The sequence below is a fragment of the Alosa sapidissima genome, chromosome 4 (genome assembly GCF_018492685.1).
Source record: "Alosa sapidissima isolate fAloSap1 chromosome 4, fAloSap1.pri, whole genome shotgun sequence".
NCBI lineage: Eukaryota > Metazoa > Chordata > Actinopteri > Clupeiformes > Clupeidae > Alosa > Alosa sapidissima.
The window spans coordinates 12824960-12840411 of NC_055960.1; the positions used below are offsets into that span (position 1 = coordinate 12824960).

At 42.5% G+C, this 15452-nt stretch overlaps 30 non-coding genes across 30 annotated transcripts; all 30 read right to left on the reverse strand.

Annotated features, from left to right (window-relative positions):
- Positions 1–163: 163 nt before the first annotated feature.
- trnal-uaa lies at positions 164–246 on the reverse strand. Its single transcript has one exon. It is a non-coding gene; the product is annotated as a tRNA-Leu (tRNA).
- Positions 247–687: 441 nt separating this feature from the next.
- On the reverse strand, positions 688–770 carry trnal-uaa. The gene has a single exon. It is a non-coding gene; the product is annotated as a tRNA-Leu (tRNA).
- Positions 771–1211: 441 nt separating this feature from the next.
- trnal-uaa lies at positions 1212–1294 on the reverse strand. Its single transcript has one exon. It is a non-coding gene; the product is annotated as a tRNA-Leu (tRNA).
- Positions 1295–1735: 441 nt separating this feature from the next.
- trnal-uaa lies at positions 1736–1818 on the reverse strand. Its single transcript has one exon. It is a non-coding gene; the product is annotated as a tRNA-Leu (tRNA).
- Positions 1819–2259: 441 nt separating this feature from the next.
- On the reverse strand, positions 2260–2342 carry trnal-uaa. The gene has a single exon. It is a non-coding gene; the product is annotated as a tRNA-Leu (tRNA).
- A 441-nt stretch (positions 2343–2783) lies between these two features.
- Positions 2784–2866, reverse strand: trnal-uaa. The gene has a single exon. It is a non-coding gene; the product is annotated as a tRNA-Leu (tRNA).
- Positions 2867–3307: 441 nt separating this feature from the next.
- On the reverse strand, positions 3308–3390 carry trnal-uaa. The gene has a single exon. It is a non-coding gene; the product is annotated as a tRNA-Leu (tRNA).
- Positions 3391–3831: 441 nt separating this feature from the next.
- On the reverse strand, positions 3832–3914 carry trnaf-aaa. Its single transcript has one exon. It is a non-coding gene; the product is annotated as a tRNA-Phe (tRNA).
- A 441-nt stretch (positions 3915–4355) lies between these two features.
- Positions 4356–4438, reverse strand: trnal-uaa. Its single transcript has one exon. It is a non-coding gene; the product is annotated as a tRNA-Leu (tRNA).
- A 441-nt stretch (positions 4439–4879) lies between these two features.
- trnal-uaa lies at positions 4880–4962 on the reverse strand. The gene has a single exon. It is a non-coding gene; the product is annotated as a tRNA-Leu (tRNA).
- Positions 4963–5403: 441 nt separating this feature from the next.
- Positions 5404–5486, reverse strand: trnal-uaa. Its single transcript has one exon. It is a non-coding gene; the product is annotated as a tRNA-Leu (tRNA).
- Positions 5487–5927: 441 nt separating this feature from the next.
- On the reverse strand, positions 5928–6010 carry trnaf-aaa. The gene has a single exon. It is a non-coding gene; the product is annotated as a tRNA-Phe (tRNA).
- Positions 6011–6451: 441 nt separating this feature from the next.
- On the reverse strand, positions 6452–6534 carry trnal-uaa. Its single transcript has one exon. It is a non-coding gene; the product is annotated as a tRNA-Leu (tRNA).
- A 441-nt stretch (positions 6535–6975) lies between these two features.
- trnal-uaa lies at positions 6976–7058 on the reverse strand. Its single transcript has one exon. It is a non-coding gene; the product is annotated as a tRNA-Leu (tRNA).
- A 441-nt stretch (positions 7059–7499) lies between these two features.
- Positions 7500–7582, reverse strand: trnal-uaa. Its single transcript has one exon. It is a non-coding gene; the product is annotated as a tRNA-Leu (tRNA).
- Positions 7583–8023: 441 nt separating this feature from the next.
- trnal-uaa lies at positions 8024–8106 on the reverse strand. The gene has a single exon. It is a non-coding gene; the product is annotated as a tRNA-Leu (tRNA).
- A 441-nt stretch (positions 8107–8547) lies between these two features.
- Positions 8548–8630, reverse strand: trnal-uaa. Its single transcript has one exon. It is a non-coding gene; the product is annotated as a tRNA-Leu (tRNA).
- A 441-nt stretch (positions 8631–9071) lies between these two features.
- trnaf-aaa lies at positions 9072–9154 on the reverse strand. Its single transcript has one exon. It is a non-coding gene; the product is annotated as a tRNA-Phe (tRNA).
- A 441-nt stretch (positions 9155–9595) lies between these two features.
- On the reverse strand, positions 9596–9678 carry trnal-uaa. Its single transcript has one exon. It is a non-coding gene; the product is annotated as a tRNA-Leu (tRNA).
- Positions 9679–10119: 441 nt separating this feature from the next.
- On the reverse strand, positions 10120–10202 carry trnal-uaa. Its single transcript has one exon. It is a non-coding gene; the product is annotated as a tRNA-Leu (tRNA).
- A 441-nt stretch (positions 10203–10643) lies between these two features.
- On the reverse strand, positions 10644–10726 carry trnal-uaa. Its single transcript has one exon. It is a non-coding gene; the product is annotated as a tRNA-Leu (tRNA).
- A 441-nt stretch (positions 10727–11167) lies between these two features.
- trnaf-aaa lies at positions 11168–11250 on the reverse strand. Its single transcript has one exon. It is a non-coding gene; the product is annotated as a tRNA-Phe (tRNA).
- Positions 11251–11691: 441 nt separating this feature from the next.
- On the reverse strand, positions 11692–11774 carry trnal-uaa. Its single transcript has one exon. It is a non-coding gene; the product is annotated as a tRNA-Leu (tRNA).
- A 441-nt stretch (positions 11775–12215) lies between these two features.
- trnal-uaa lies at positions 12216–12298 on the reverse strand. The gene has a single exon. It is a non-coding gene; the product is annotated as a tRNA-Leu (tRNA).
- Positions 12299–12739: 441 nt separating this feature from the next.
- Positions 12740–12822, reverse strand: trnal-uaa. The gene has a single exon. It is a non-coding gene; the product is annotated as a tRNA-Leu (tRNA).
- Positions 12823–13263: 441 nt separating this feature from the next.
- trnaf-aaa lies at positions 13264–13346 on the reverse strand. The gene has a single exon. It is a non-coding gene; the product is annotated as a tRNA-Phe (tRNA).
- Positions 13347–13787: 441 nt separating this feature from the next.
- Positions 13788–13870, reverse strand: trnal-uaa. The gene has a single exon. It is a non-coding gene; the product is annotated as a tRNA-Leu (tRNA).
- Positions 13871–14311: 441 nt separating this feature from the next.
- Positions 14312–14394, reverse strand: trnal-uaa. Its single transcript has one exon. It is a non-coding gene; the product is annotated as a tRNA-Leu (tRNA).
- A 441-nt stretch (positions 14395–14835) lies between these two features.
- trnal-uaa lies at positions 14836–14918 on the reverse strand. The gene has a single exon. It is a non-coding gene; the product is annotated as a tRNA-Leu (tRNA).
- Positions 14919–15359: 441 nt separating this feature from the next.
- On the reverse strand, positions 15360–15442 carry trnal-uaa. Its single transcript has one exon. It is a non-coding gene; the product is annotated as a tRNA-Leu (tRNA).
- Positions 15443–15452: the final 10 nt, after the last annotated feature.

Here is a 15452-nt window from a genome sequence, read left to right on the forward strand (position 1 = left end):
TTTGGGCTGTGGCAGCACATGTTGTGCTTTGAAGGAGGACCTATAACATTGGCCACAATGAATCAGAGCCACAGATGTATGGCATGAAGAACATGAAAGTAAAGGTGTGTTAGTTGTAATTCAATAATCAGGGTTGTCCCAGCCTCTGCACCATTAAGATAGTTACCAGGAGTGGGGTTCGAACCCACGAGGACATACGTCCATTGGATCTTAAGTCCAACGCCTTAACCACTCGGCCATCCTGGTGCTCAAACTTGAAAAATCAAGTGATGACATCATTGTCATGTACCTATAGCAACCATTTTAAGTCAAAGAATCCGTTTGCACAAAAGAGGACATTTGACTTATATATCTGAGTATGTCTCTCTTGATGGAGATGTCATTCTATCAAGAGGGCCTTTATGGATCCCGGGTACAACATGCAGCACGTGCGGTTAAGCAGCTTCTGTGTTGTTGTTTTTGTATCTTGCAGGACTGCATTGGAATTTTTGTGTGTGTACAAAAAATTATAATTGTGCTTGTGGTTTGGGCTGTGGCAGCACATGTTGTGCTTTGAAGGAGGACCTATAACATTGGCCACAATGAATCAGAGCCACAGATGTATGGCATGAAGAACATGAAAGTAAAGGTGTGTTAGTTGTAATTCAATAATCAGGGTTGTCCCAGCCTCTGCACCATTAAGATAGTTACCAGGAGTGGGGTTCGAACCCACGAGGACATACGTCCATTGGATCTTAAGTCCAACGCCTTAACCACTCGGCCATCCTGGTGCTCAAACTTGAAAAATCAAGTGATGACATCATTGTCATGTACCTATAGCAACCATTTTAAGTCAAAGAAACCGTTTGCACAAAAGAGGACATTTGACTTATATATCTGAGTATGTCTCTCTTGATGGAGATGTCATTCTATCAAGAGGGCCTTTATGGATCCCGGGTACAACATGCAGCACGTGCGGTTAAGCAGCTTCTGTGTTGTTGTTTTTGTATCTTGCAGGACTGCATTGGAATTTTTGTGTGTGTACAAAAAATTATAATTCTGCTTGTGGTTTGGGCTGTGGCAGCACATGTTGTGCTTTGAAGGAGGACCTATAACATTGGCCACAATGAACCAGAGCCACAGATGTATGGCATGAAGAACATGAAAGTAATGGTGTGTTAGTTGCAATTCAATAATCAGGGTTGTCCCAGCCTCTGCACCATTAAGATAGTTACCAGGAGTGGGGTTTGAACCCACGAGGACATACGTCCATTGGATCTTAAGTCCAACGCCTTAACCACTCGGCCATCCTGGTGCTCAAATGTGAAAAATCAAGTGATGACATAATTGTCATGTACCTATAGCAACCATTTTAAGTCAAAGAAACCGTTTGTACAAAAGAGGACATTTGACTTATATATCTGAGTATGTCTCTCTTGATGGAGATGTCATTCTATCAAGAGGGCCTTTATGGATCCCGGGTACAACATGCAGCACGTGCGGTTAAGCAGCTTCTGTGTTGTTGTTTTTGTATCTTGCAGGACTGCATTGGAATTTTTGTGTGTGTACAAAAAATTATAATTGTGCTTGTGGTTTGGGCTGTGGCAGCACATGTTGTGCTTTGAAGGAGGACCTATAACATTGGCCACAATGAACCAGAGCCACAGATGTATGGCATGAAGAACATGAAAGTAATGGTGTGTTAGTTGCAATTCAATAATCAGGGTTGTCCCAGCCTCTGCACCATTAAGACAGTTACCAGGAGTGGGGTTCGAACCGACGAGGACATACGTCCATTGGATCTTAAGTCCAACGCCTTAACCACTCGGCCATCCTGGTGCTCAAACTTGAAAAATCAAGTGATGACATCATTGTCATGTACCTATAGCAACCATTTTAAGTCAAAGAAACCGTTTGTACAAAAGAGGACATTTGACTTATATATCTGAGTATGTCTCTCTTGATGGAGATGTCATTCTATCAAGAGGGCCTTTATGGATCCCGGGTACAACATGCAGCACGTGCGGTTAAGCAGCTTCTGTGTTGTTGTTTTTGTATCTTGCAGGACTGCATTGGAATTTTTGTGTGTGTACAAAAAATTATAATTGTGCTTGTGGTTTGGGCTGTGGCAGCACATGTTGTGCTTTGAAGGAGGACCTATAACATTGGCCACAATGAACCAGAGCCACAGATGTATGGCATGAAGAACATGAAAGTAATGGTGTGTTAGTTGCAATTCAATAATCAGGGTTGTCCCAGCCTCTGCACCATTAAGATAGTTACCAGGAGTGGGGTTCGAACCCACGAGGACATACGTCCATTGGATCTTAAGTCCAACGCCTTAACCACTCGGCCATCCTGGTGCTCAAATGTGAAAAATCAAGTGATGACATAATTGTCATGTACCTATAGCAACCATTTTAAGTCAAAGAAACCGTTTGTACAAAAGAGGACATTTGACTTATATATCTGAGTATGTCTCTCTTGATGGAGATGTCATTCTATCAAGAGGGCCTTTATGGATCCCGGGTACAACATGCAGCACGTGCGGTTAAGCAGCTTCTGTGTTGTTGTTTTTGTATCTTGCAGGACTGCATTGGAATTTTTGTGTGTGTACAAAAAATTATAATTGTGCTTGTGGTTTGGGCTGTGGCAGCACATGTTGTGCTTTGAAGGAGGACCTATAACATTGGCCACAATGAACCAGAGCCACAGATGTATGGCATGAAGAACATGAAAGTAATGGTGTGTTAGTTGCAATTCAATAATCAGGGTTGTCCCAGCCTCTGCACCATTAAGACAGTTACCAGGAGTGGGGTTCGAACCGACGAGGACATACGTCCATTGGATCTTAAGTCCAACGCCTTAACCACTCGGCCATCCTGGTGCTCAAACTTGAAAAATCAAGTGATGACATCATTGTCATGTACCTATAGCAACCATTTTAAGTCAAAGAAACCGTTTGTACAAAAGAGGACATTTGACTTATATATCTGAGTATGTCTCTCTTGATGGAGATGTCATTCTATCAAGAGGGCCTTTATGGATCCCGGGTACAACATGCAGCACGTGCGGTTAAGCAGCTTCTGTGTTGTTGTTTTTGTATCTTGCAGGACTGCATTGGAATTTTTGTGTGTGTACAAAAAATTATAATTGTGCTTGTGGTTTGGGCTGTGGCAGCACATGTTGTGCTTTGAAGGAGGACCTATAACATTGGCCACAATGAACCAGAGCCACAGATGTATGGCATGAAGAACATGAAAGTAATGGTGTGTTAGTTGCAATTCAATAATCAGGGTTGTCCCAGCCTCTGCACCATTAAGATAGTTACCAGGAGTGGGGTTCGAACCCACGAGGACATACGTCCATTGGATCTTAAGTCCAACGCCTTAACCACTCGGCCATCCTGGTGCTCAAACGTGTAAAATCAAGTGATGACATAATTGTCATGTACCTATAGCAACCATTTTAAGTCAAAGAAACCGTTTGTACAAAAGAGGACATTTGACTTATATATCTGAGTATGTCTCTCTTGATGGAGATGTCATTCTATCAAGAGGGCCTTTATGGATCCCGGGTACAACATGCAGCACGTGCGGTTAAGCAGCTTCTGTGTTGTTGTTTTTGTATCTTGCAGGACTGCATTGGAATTTTTGTGTGTGTACAAAAAATTATAATTCTGCTTGTGGTTTGGGCTGTGGCAGCACATGTTGTGCTTTGAAGGAGGACCTATAACATTGGCCACAATGAACCAGAGCCACAGATGTATGGCATGAAGAACATGAAAGTAATGGTGTGTTAGTTGCAATTCAATAATCAGGGTTGTCCCAGCCTCTGCACCATTAAGATAGTTAGCAGGAGTGGGGTTCGTACCCACGAGGACATACGTCCATTGGATCTTTAGTCCAACGCCTTAACCACTCGGCCATCCTGGTGCTCAAACTTGAAAAATCAAGTGATGACATCATTGTCATGTACCTATAGCAACCATTTTAAGTCAAAGAAACCGTTTGTACAAAAGAGGACATTTGACTTATATATCTGAGTATGTCTCTCTTGATGGAGATGTCATTCTATCAAGAGGGCCTTTATGGATCCCGGGTACAACATGCAGCACGTGCGGTTAAGCAGCTTCTGTGTTGTTGTTTTTGTATCTTGCAGGACTGCATTGGAATTTTTGTGTGTGTACAAAAAATTATAATTGTGCTTGTGGTTTGGGCTGTGGCAGCACATGTTGTGCTTTGAAGGAGGACCTATAACATTGGCCACAATGAACCAGAGCCACAGATGTATGGCATGAAGAACATGAAAGTAATGGTGTGTTAGTTGCAATTCAATAATCAGGGTTGTCCCAGCCTCTGCACCATTAAGACAGTTACCAGGAGTGGGGTTCGAACCGACGAGGACATACGTCCATTGGATCTTAAGTCCAACGCCTTAACCACTCGGCCATCCTGGTGCTCAAACTTGAAAAATCAAGTGATGACATCATTGTCATGTACCTATAGCAACCATTTTAAGTCAAAGAAACCGTTTGTACAAAAGAGGACATTTGACTTATATATCTGAGTATGTCTCTCTTGATGGAGATGTCATTCTATCAAGAGGGCCTTTATGGATCCCGGGTACAACATGCAGCACGTGCGGTTAAGCAGCTTCTGTGTTGTTGTTTTTGTATCTTGCAGGACTGCATTGGAATTTTTGTGTGTGTACAAAAAATTATAATTGTGCTTGTGGTTTGGGCTGTGGCAGCACATGTTGTGCTTTGAAGGAGGACCTATAACATTGGCCACAATGAATCAGAGCCACAGATGTATGGCATGAAGAACATGAAAGTAAAGGTGTGTTAGTTGTAATTCAATAATCAGGGTTGTCCCAGCCTCTGCACCATTAAGATAGTTACCAGGAGTGGGGTTCGAACCCACGAGGACATACGTCCATTGGATCTTAAGTCCAACGCCTTAACCACTCGGCCATCCTGGTGCTCAACCTTGAAAAATCAAGTGATGACATCATTGTCATGTACCTATAGCAACCATTTTAAGTCAAAGAAACCGTTTGCACAAAAGAGGACATTTGACTTATATATCTGAGTATGTCTCTCTTGATGGAGATGTCATTCTATCAAGAGGGCCTTTATGGATCCCGGGTACAACATGCAGCACGTGCGGTTAAGCAGCTTCTGTGTTGTTGTTTTTGTATCTTGCAGGACTGCATTGGAATTTTTGTGTGTGTACAAAAAATTATAATTCTGCTTGTGGTTTGGGCTGTGGCAGCACATGTTGTGCTTTGAAGGAGGACCTATAACATTGGCCACAATGAACCAGAGCCACAGATGTATGGCATGAAGAACATGAAAGTAATGGTGTGTTAGTTGCAATTCAATAATCAGGGTTGTCCCAGCCTCTGCACCATTAAGACAGTTACCAGGAGTGGGGTTCGAACCGACGAGGACATACGTCCATTGGATCTTAAATCCAACGCCTTAACCACTCGGCCATCCTGGTGCTCAAACTTGAAAAATCAAGTGATGACATCATTGTCATGTACCTATAGCAACCATTTTAAGTCAAAGAAACCGTTTGTACAAAAGAGGACATTTGACTTATATATCTGAGTATGTCTCTCTTGATGGAGATGTCATTCTATCAAGAGGGCCTTTATGGATCCCGGGTACAACATGCAGCACGTGCGGTTAAGCAGCTTCTGTGTTGTTGTTTTTGTATCTTGCAGGACTGCATTGGAATTTTTGTGTGTGTACAAAAAATTATAATTGTGCTTGTGGTTTGGGCTGTGGCAGCACATGTTGTGCTTTGAAGGAGGACCTATAACATTGGCCACAATGAACCAGAGCCACAGATGTATGGCATGAAGAACATGAAAGTAATGGTGTGTTAGTTGCAATTCAATAATCAGGGTTGTCCCAGCCTCTGCACCATTAAGATAGTTAGCAGGAGTGGGGTTCGTACCCACGAGGACATACGTCCATTGGATCTTTAGTCCAACGCCTTAACCACTCGGCCATCCTGGTGCTCAAACTTGAAAAATCAAGTGATGAAATAATTGTCATGTACCTATAGCAACCATTTTAAGTCAAAGAAACCGTTTGTACAAAAGAGGACATTTGACTTATATATCTGAGTATGTCTCTCTTGATGGAGATGTCATTCTATCAAGAGGGCCTTTATGGATCCCGGGTACAACATGCAGCACGTGCGGTTAAGCAGCTTCTGTGTTGTTGTTTTTGTATCTTGCAGGACTGCATTGGAATTTTTGTGTGTGTACAAAAAATTATAATTGTGCTTGTGGTTTGGGCTGTGGCAGCACATGTTGTGCTTTGAAGGAGGACCTATAACATTGGCCACAATGAATCAGAGCCACAGATGTATGGCATGAAGAACATGAAAGTAAAGGTGTGTTAGTTGTAATTCAATAATCAGGGTTGTCCCAGCCTCTGCACCATTAAGATAGTTACCAGGAGTGGGGTTCGAACCCACGAGGACATACGTCCATTGGATCTTAAGTCCAACGCCTTAACCACTCGGCCATCCTGGTGCTCAAACTTGAAAAATCAAGTGATGACATCATTGTCATGTACCTATAGCAACCATTTTAAGTCAAAGAAACCGTTTGCACAAAAGAGGACATTTGACTTATATATCTGAGTATGTCTCTCTTGATGGAGATGTCATTCTATCAAGAGGGCCTTTATGGATCCCGGGTACAACATGCAGCACGTGCGGTTAAGCAGCTTCTGTGTTGTTGTTTTTGTATCTTGCAGGACTGCATTGGAATTTTTGTGTGTGTACAAAAAATTATAATTGTGCTTGTGGTTTGGGCTGTGGCAGCACATGTTGTGCTTTGAAGGAGGACCTATAACATTGGCCACAATGAATCAGAGCCACAGATGTATGGCATGAAGAACATGAAAGTAAAGGTGTGTTAGTTGTAATTCAATAATCAGGGTTGTCCCAGCCTCTGCACCATTAAGATAGTTACCAGGAGTGGGGTTCGAACCCACGAGGACATACGTCCATTGGATCTTAAGTCCAACGCCTTAACCACTCGGCCATCCTGGTGCTCAAATGTGAAAAATCAAGTGATGACATAATTGTCATGTACCTATAGCAACCATTTTAAGTCAAAGAAACCGTTTGTACAAAAGAGGACATTTGACTTATATATCTGAGTATGTCTCTCTTGATGGAGATGTCATTCTATCAAGAGGGCCTTTATGGATCCCGGGTACAACATGCAGCACGTGCGGTTAAGCAGCTTCTGTGTTGTTGTTTTTGTATCTTGCAGGACTGCATTGGAATTTTTGTGTGTGTACAAAAAATTATAATTGTGCTTGTGGTTTGGGCTGTGGCAGCACATGTTGTGCTTTGAAGGAGGACCTATAACATTGGCCACAATGAACCAGAGCCACAGATGTATGGCATGAAGAACATGAAAGTAATGGTGTGTTAGTTGCAATTCAATAATCAGGGTTGTCCCAGCCTCTGCACCATTAAGACAGTTACCAGGAGTGGGGTTCGAACCGACGAGGACATACGTCCATTGGATCTTAAGTCCAACGCCTTAACCACTCGGCCATCCTGGTGCTCAAACTTGAAAAATCAAGTTATGACATCATTGTCATGTACCTATAGCAACCATTTTAAGTCAAAGAAACCGTTTGTACAAAAGAGGACATTTGACTTATATATCTGAGTATGTCTCTCTTGATGGAGATGTCATTCTATCAAGAGGGCCTTTATGGATCCCGGGTACAACATGCAGCACGTGCGGTTAAGCAGCTTCTGTGTTGTTGTTTTTGTATCTTGCAGGACTGCATTGGAATTTTTGTGTGTGTACAAAAAATTATAATTGTGCTTGTGGTTTGGGCTGTGGCAGCACATGTTGTGCTTTGAAGGAGGACCTATAACATTGGCCACAATGAATCAGAGCCACAGATGTATGGCATGAAGAACATGAAAGTAATGGTGTGTTAGTTGTAATTCAATAATCAGGGTTGTCCCAGCCTCTGCACCATTAAGATAGTTACCAGGAGTGGGGTTCGAACCCACGAGGACATACGTCCATTGGATCTTAAGTCCAACGCCTTAACCACTCGGCCATCCTGGTGCTCAAACTTGAAAAATCAAGTGATGACATCATTGTCATGTACCTATAGCAACCATTTTAAGTCAAAGAAACCGTTTGCACAAAAGAGGACATTTGACTTATATATCTGAGTATGTCTCTCTTGATGGAGATGTCATTCTATCAAGAGGGCCTTTATGGATCCCGGGTACAACATGCAGCACGTGCGGTTAAGCAGCTTCTGTGTTGTTGTTTTTGTGTCTTGCAGGACTGCATTGGAATTTTTGTGTGTGTACAAAAAATTATAATTCTGCTTGTGGTTTGGGCTGTGGCAGCACATGTTGTGCTTTGAAGGAGGACCTATAACATTGGCCACAATGAACCAGAGCCACAGATGTATGGCATGAAGAACATGAAAGTAATGGTGTGTTAGTTGCAATTCAATAATCAGGGTTGTCCCAGCCTCTGCACCATTAAGATAGTTACCAGGAGTGGGGTTCGAACCCACGAGGACATACGTCCATTGGATCTTAAGTCCAACGCCTTAACCACTCGGCCATCCTGGTGCTCAAACGTGAAAAATCAAGTGATGACATCATTGTCATGTACCTATAGCAACCATTTTAAGTCAAAGAAACCGTTTGTACAAAAGAGGACATTTGACTTATATATCTGAGTATGTCTCTCTTGATGGAGATGTCATTCTATCAAGAGGGCCTTTATGGATCCCGGGTACAACATGCAGCACGTGCGGTTAAGCAGCTTCTGTGTTGTTGTTTTTGTATCTTGCAGGACTGCATTGGAATTTTTGTGTGTGTACAAAAAATTATAATTCTGCTTGTGGTTTGGGCTGTGGCAGCACATGTTGTGCTTTGAAGGAGGACCTATAACATTGGCCACAATGAACCAGAGCCACAGATGTATGGCATGAAGAACATGAAAGTAATGGTGTGTTAGTTGCAATTCAATAATCAGGGTTGTCCCAGCCTCTGCACCATTAAGATAGTTAGCAGGAGTGGGGTTCGTACCCACGAGGACATACGTCCATTGGATCTTTAGTCCAACGCCTTAACCACTCGGCCATCCTGGTGCTCAAACTTGAAAAATCAAGTGATGAAATAATTGTCATGTACCTATAGCAACCATTTTAAGTCAAAGAAACCGTTTGTACAAAAGAGGACATTTGACTTATATATCTGAGTATGTCTCTCTTGATGGAGATGTCATTCTATCAAGAGGGCCTTTATGGATCCCGGGTACAACATGCAGCACGTGCGGTTAAGCAGCTTCTGTGTTGTTGTTTTTGTATCTTGCAGGACTGCATTGGAATTTTTGTGTGTGTACAAAAAATTATAATTGTGCTTGTGGTTTGGGCTGTGGCAGCACATGTTGTGCTTTGAAGGAGGACCTATAACATTGGCCACAATGAACCAGAGCCACAGATGTATGGCATGAAGAACATGAAAGTAATGGTGTGTTAGTTGCAATTCAATAATCAGGGTTGTCCCAGCCTCTGCACCATTAAGACAGTTACCAGGAGTGGGGTTCGAACCGACGAGGACATACGTCCATTGGATCTTAAGTCCAACGCCTTAACCACTCGGCCATCCTGGTGCTCAAACTTGAAAAATCAAGTTATGACATCATTGTCATGTACCTATAGCAACCATTTTAAGTCAAAGAAACCGTTTGTACAAAAGAGGACATTTGACTTATATATCTGAGTATGTCTCTCTTGATGGAGATGTCATTCTATCAAGAGGGCCTTTATGGATCCCGGGTACAACATGCAGCACGTGCGGTTAAGCAGCTTCTGTGTTGTTGTTTTTGTATCTTGCAGGACTGCATTGGAATTTTTGTGTGTGTACAAAAAATTATAATTGTGCTTGTGGTTTGGGCTGTGGCAGCACATGTTGTGCTTTGAAGGAGGACCTATAACATTGGCCACAATGAATCAGAGCCACAGATGTATGGCATGAAGAACATGAAAGTAATGGTGTGTTAGTTGTAATTCAATAATCAGGGTTGTCCCAGCCTCTGCACCATTAAGATAGTTACCAGGAGTGGGGTTCGAACCCACGAGGACATACGTCCATTGGATCTTAAGTCCAACGCCTTAACCACTCGGCCATCCTGGTGCTCAAACTTGAAAAATCAAGTGATGACATCATTGTCATGTACCTATAGCAACCATTTTAAGTCAAAGAAACCGTTTGCACAAAAGAGGACATTTGACTTATATATCTGAGTATGTCTCTCTTGATGGAGATGTCATTCTATCAAGAGGGCCTTTATGGATCCCGGGTACAACATGCAGCACGTGCGGTTAAGCAGCTTCTGTGTTGTTGTTTTTGTGTCTTGCAGGACTGCATTGGAATTTTTGTGTGTGTACAAAAAATTATAATTCTGCTTGTGGTTTGGGCTGTGGCAGCACATGTTGTGCTTTGAAGGAGGACCTATAACATTGGCCACAATGAACCAGAGCCACAGATGTATGGCATGAAGAACATGAAAGTAATGGTGTGTTAGTTGCAATTCAATAATCAGGGTTGTCCCAGCCTCTGCACCATTAAGATAGTTACCAGGAGTGGGGTTCGAACCCACGAGGACATACGTCCATTGGATCTTAAGTCCAACGCCTTAACCACTCGGCCATCCTGGTGCTCAAACGTGAAAAATCAAGTGATGACATCATTGTCATGTACCTATAGCAACCATTTTAAGTCAAAGAAACCGTTTGTACAAAAGAGGACATTTGACTTATATATCTGAGTATGTCTCTCTTGATGGAGATGTCATTCTATCAAGAGGGCCTTTATGGATCCCGGGTACAACATGCAGCACGTGCGGTTAAGCAGCTTCTGTGTTGTTGTTTTTGTATCTTGCAGGACTGCATTGGAATTTTTGTGTGTGTACAAAAAATTATAATTCTGCTTGTGGTTTGGGCTGTGGCAGCACATGTTGTGCTTTGAAGGAGGACCTATAACATTGGCCACAATGAACCAGAGCCACAGATGTATGGCATGAAGAACATGAAAGTAATGGTGTGTTAGTTGCAATTCAATAATCAGGGTTGTCCCAGCCTCTGCACCATTAAGATAGTTAGCAGGAGTGGGGTTCGTACCCACGAGGACATACGTCCATTGGATCTTTAGTCCAACGCCTTAACCACTCGGCCATCCTGGTGCTCAAACTTGAAAAATCAAGTGATGAAATAATTGTCATGTACCTATAGCAACCATTTTAAGTCAAAGAAACCGTTTGTACAAAAGAGGACATTTGACTTATATATCTGAGTATGTCTCTCTTGATGGAGATGTCATTCTATCAAGAGGGCCTTTATGGATCCCGGGTACAACATGCAGCACGTGCGGTTAAGCAGCTTCTGTGTTGTTGTTTTTGTATCTTGCAGGACTGCATTGGAATTTTTGTGTGTGTACAAAAAATTATAATTGTGCTTGTGGTTTGGGCTGTGGCAGCACATGTTGTGCTTTGAAGGAGGACCTATAACATTGGCCACAATGAACCAGAGCCACAGATGTATGGCATGAAGAACATGAAAGTAATGGTGTGTTAGTTGCAATTCAATAATCAGGGTTGTCCCAGCCTCTGCACCATTAAGACAGTTACCAGGAGTGGGGTTCGAACCGACGAGGACATACGTCCATTGGATCTTAAGTCCAACGCCTTAACCACTCGGCCATCCTGGTGCTCAAACTTGAAAAATCAAGTGATGACATCATTGTCATGTACCTATAGCAACCATTTTAAGTCAAAGAAACCGTTTGTACAAAAGAGGACATTTGACTTATATATCTGAGTATGTCTCTCTTGATGGAGATGTCATTCTATCAAGAGGGCCTTTATGGATCCCGGGTACAACATGCAGCACGTGCGGTTAAGCAGCTTCTGTGTTGTTGTTTTTGTATCTTGCAGGACTGCATTGGAATTTTTGTGTGTGTACAAAAAATTATAATTGTGCTTGTGGTTTGGGCTGTGGCAGCACATGTTGTGCTTTGAAGGAGGACCTATAACATTGGCCACAATGAATCAGAGCCACAGATGTATGGCATGAAGAACATGAAAGTAAAGGTGTGTTAGTTGTAATTCAATAATCAGGGTTGTCCCAGCCTCTGCACCATTAAGATAGTTACCAGGAGTGGGGTTCGAACCCACGAGGACATACGTCCATTGGATCTTAAGTCCAACGCCTTAACCACTCGGCCATCCTGGTGCTCAACCTTGAAAAATCAAGTGATGACATCATTGTCATGTACCTATAGCAACCATTTTAAGTCAAAGAAACCGTTTGCACAAAAGAGGACATTTGACTTATATATCTGAGTATGTCTCTCTTGATGGAGATGTCATTCTATCAAGAGGGCCTTTATGGATCCCGGGTACAACATGCAGCATGTGCGGTTAAGCAGCTTCTGTGTTGTTGTTTTTGTATCTTGCAGGACTGCATTGGAATTTTTGTGTGTGTACAAAAAATTATAATTCTGCTTGTGGTTTGGGCTGTGGCAGCACATGTTGTGCTTTGAAGGAGGACCTATAACATTGGCCACAATGAACCAGAGCCACAGATGTATGGCATGAAGAACATGAAAGTAATGGTGTGTTAGTTGCAATTCAATAATCAGGGTTGTCCCAGCCTCTGCACCATTAAGACAGTTACCAGGAGTGGGGTTCGAACCGACGAGGACATACGTCCATTGGATCTTAAGTCCAACGCCTTAACCACTCGGCCATCCTGGTGCTCAAACTTGAAAAATCAAGTGATGACATCATTGTCATGTACCTATAGCAACCATTTTAAGTCAAAGAAACCGTTTGTACAAAAGAGGACATTTGACTTATATATCTGAGTATGTCTCTCTTGATGGAGATGTCATTCTATCAAGAGGGCCTTTATGGATCCCGGGTACAACATGCAGCACGTGCGGTTAAGCAGCTTCTGTGTTGTTGTTTTTGTATCTTGCAGGACTGCATTGGAATTTTTGTGTGTGTACAAAAAATTATAATTGTGCTTGTGGTTTGGGCTGTGGCAGCACATGTTGTGCTTTGAAGGAGGACCTATAACATTGGCCACAATGAACCAGAGCCACAGATGTATGGCATGAAGAACATGAAAGTAATGGTGTGTTAGTTGCAATTCAATAATCAGGGTTGTCCCAGCCTCTGCACCATTAAGATAGTTAGCAGGAGTGGGGTTCGTACCCACGAGGACATACGTCCATTGGATCTTTAGTCCAACGCCTTAACCACTCGGCCATCCTGGTGCTCAAACTTGAAAAATCAAGTGATGAAATAATTGTCATGTACCTATAGCAACCATTTTAAGTCAAAGAAACCGTTTGTACAAAAGAGGACATTTGACTTATATATCTGAGTATGTCTCTCTTGATGGAGATGTCATTCTATCAAGAGGGCCTTTATGGATCCCGGGTACAACATGCAGCACGTGCGGTTAAGCAGCTTCTGTGTTGTTGTTTTTGTATCTTGCAGGACTGCATTGGAATTTTTGTGTGTGTACAAAAAATTATAATTGTGCTTGTGGTTTGGGCTGTGGCAGCACATGTTGTGCTTTGAAGGAGGACCTATAACATTGGCCACAATGAATCAGAGCCACAGATGTATGGCATGAAGAACATGAAAGTAAAGGTGTGTTAGTTGTAATTCAATAATCAGGGTTGTCCCAGCCTCTGCACCATTAAGATAGTTACCAGGAGTGGGGTTCGAACCCACGAGGACATACGTCCATTGGATCTTAAGTCCAACGCCTTAACCACTCGGCCATCCTGGTGCTCAAACTTGAAAAATCAAGTGATGACATCATTGTCATGTACCTATAGCAACCATTTTAAGTCAAAGAAACCGTTTGCACAAAAGAGGACATTTGACTTATATATCTGAGTATGTCTCTCTTGATGGAGATGTCATTCTATCAAGAGGGCCTTTATGGATCCCGGGTACAACATGCAGCACGTGCGGTTAAGCAGCTTCTGTGTTGTTGTTTTTGTATCTTGCAGGACTGCATTGGAATTTTTATGTGTGTACAAAAAATTATAATTCTGCTTGTGGTTTGGGCTGTGGCAGCACATGTTGTGCTTTGAAGGAGGACCTATAACATTGGCCACAATGAACCAGAGCCACAGATGTATGGCATGAAGAACATGAAAGTAATGGTGTGTTAGTTGCAATTCAATAATCAGGGTTGTCCCAGCCTCTGCACCATTAAGATAGTTACCAGGAGTGGGGTTCGAACCCACGAGGACATACGTCCATTGGATCTTAAGTCCAACGCCTTAACCACTCGGCCATCCTGGTGCTCAAATGTGAAAAATCAAGTGATGACATAATTGTCATGTACCTATAGCAACCATTTTAAGTCAAAGAAACCGTTTGTACAAAAGAGGACATTTGACTTATATATCTGAGTATGTCTCTCTTGATGGAGATGTCATTCTATCAAGAGGGCCTTTATGGATCCCGGGTACAACATGCAGCACGTGCGGTTAAGCAGCTTCTGTGTTGTTGTTTTTGTATCTTGCAGGACTGCATTGGAATTTTTGTGTGTGTACAAAAAATTATAATTGTGCTTGTGGTTTGGGCTGTGGCAGCACATGTTGTGCTTTGAAGGAGGACCTATAACATTGGCCACAATGAACCAGAGCCACAGATGTATGGCATGAAGAACATGAAAGTAATGGTGTGTTAGTTGCAATTCAATAATCAGGGTTGTCCCAGCCTCTGCACCATTAAGACAGTTACCAGGAGTGGGGTTCGAACCGACGAGGACATACGTCCATTGGATCTTAAGTCCAACGCCTTAACCACTCGGCCATCCTGGTGCTCAAACTTGAAAAATCAAGTTATGACATCATTGTCATGTACCTATAGCAACCATTTTAAGTCAAAGAAACCGTTTGTACAAAAGAGGACATTTGACTTATATATCTGAGTATGTCTCTCTTGATGGAGATGTCATTCTATCAAGAGGGCCTTTATGGATCCCGGGTACAACATGCAGCACGTGCGGTTAAGCAGCTTCTGTGTTGTTGTTTTTGTATCTTGCAGGACTGCATTGGAATTTTTGTGTGTGTACAAAAAATTATAATTGTGCTTGTGGTTTGGGCTGTGGCAGCACATGTTGTGCTTTGAAGGAGGACCTATAACATTGGCCACAATGAATCAGAGCCACAGATGTATGGCATGAAGAACATGAAAGTAATGGTGTGTTAGTTGTAATTCAATAATCAGGGTTGTCCCAGCCTCTGCACCATTAAGATAGTTACCAGGAGTGGGGTTCGAACCCACGAGGACATACGTCCATTGGATCTTAAGTCCAACGCCTTAACCACTCGGCCATCCTGGTGCTCAAACTT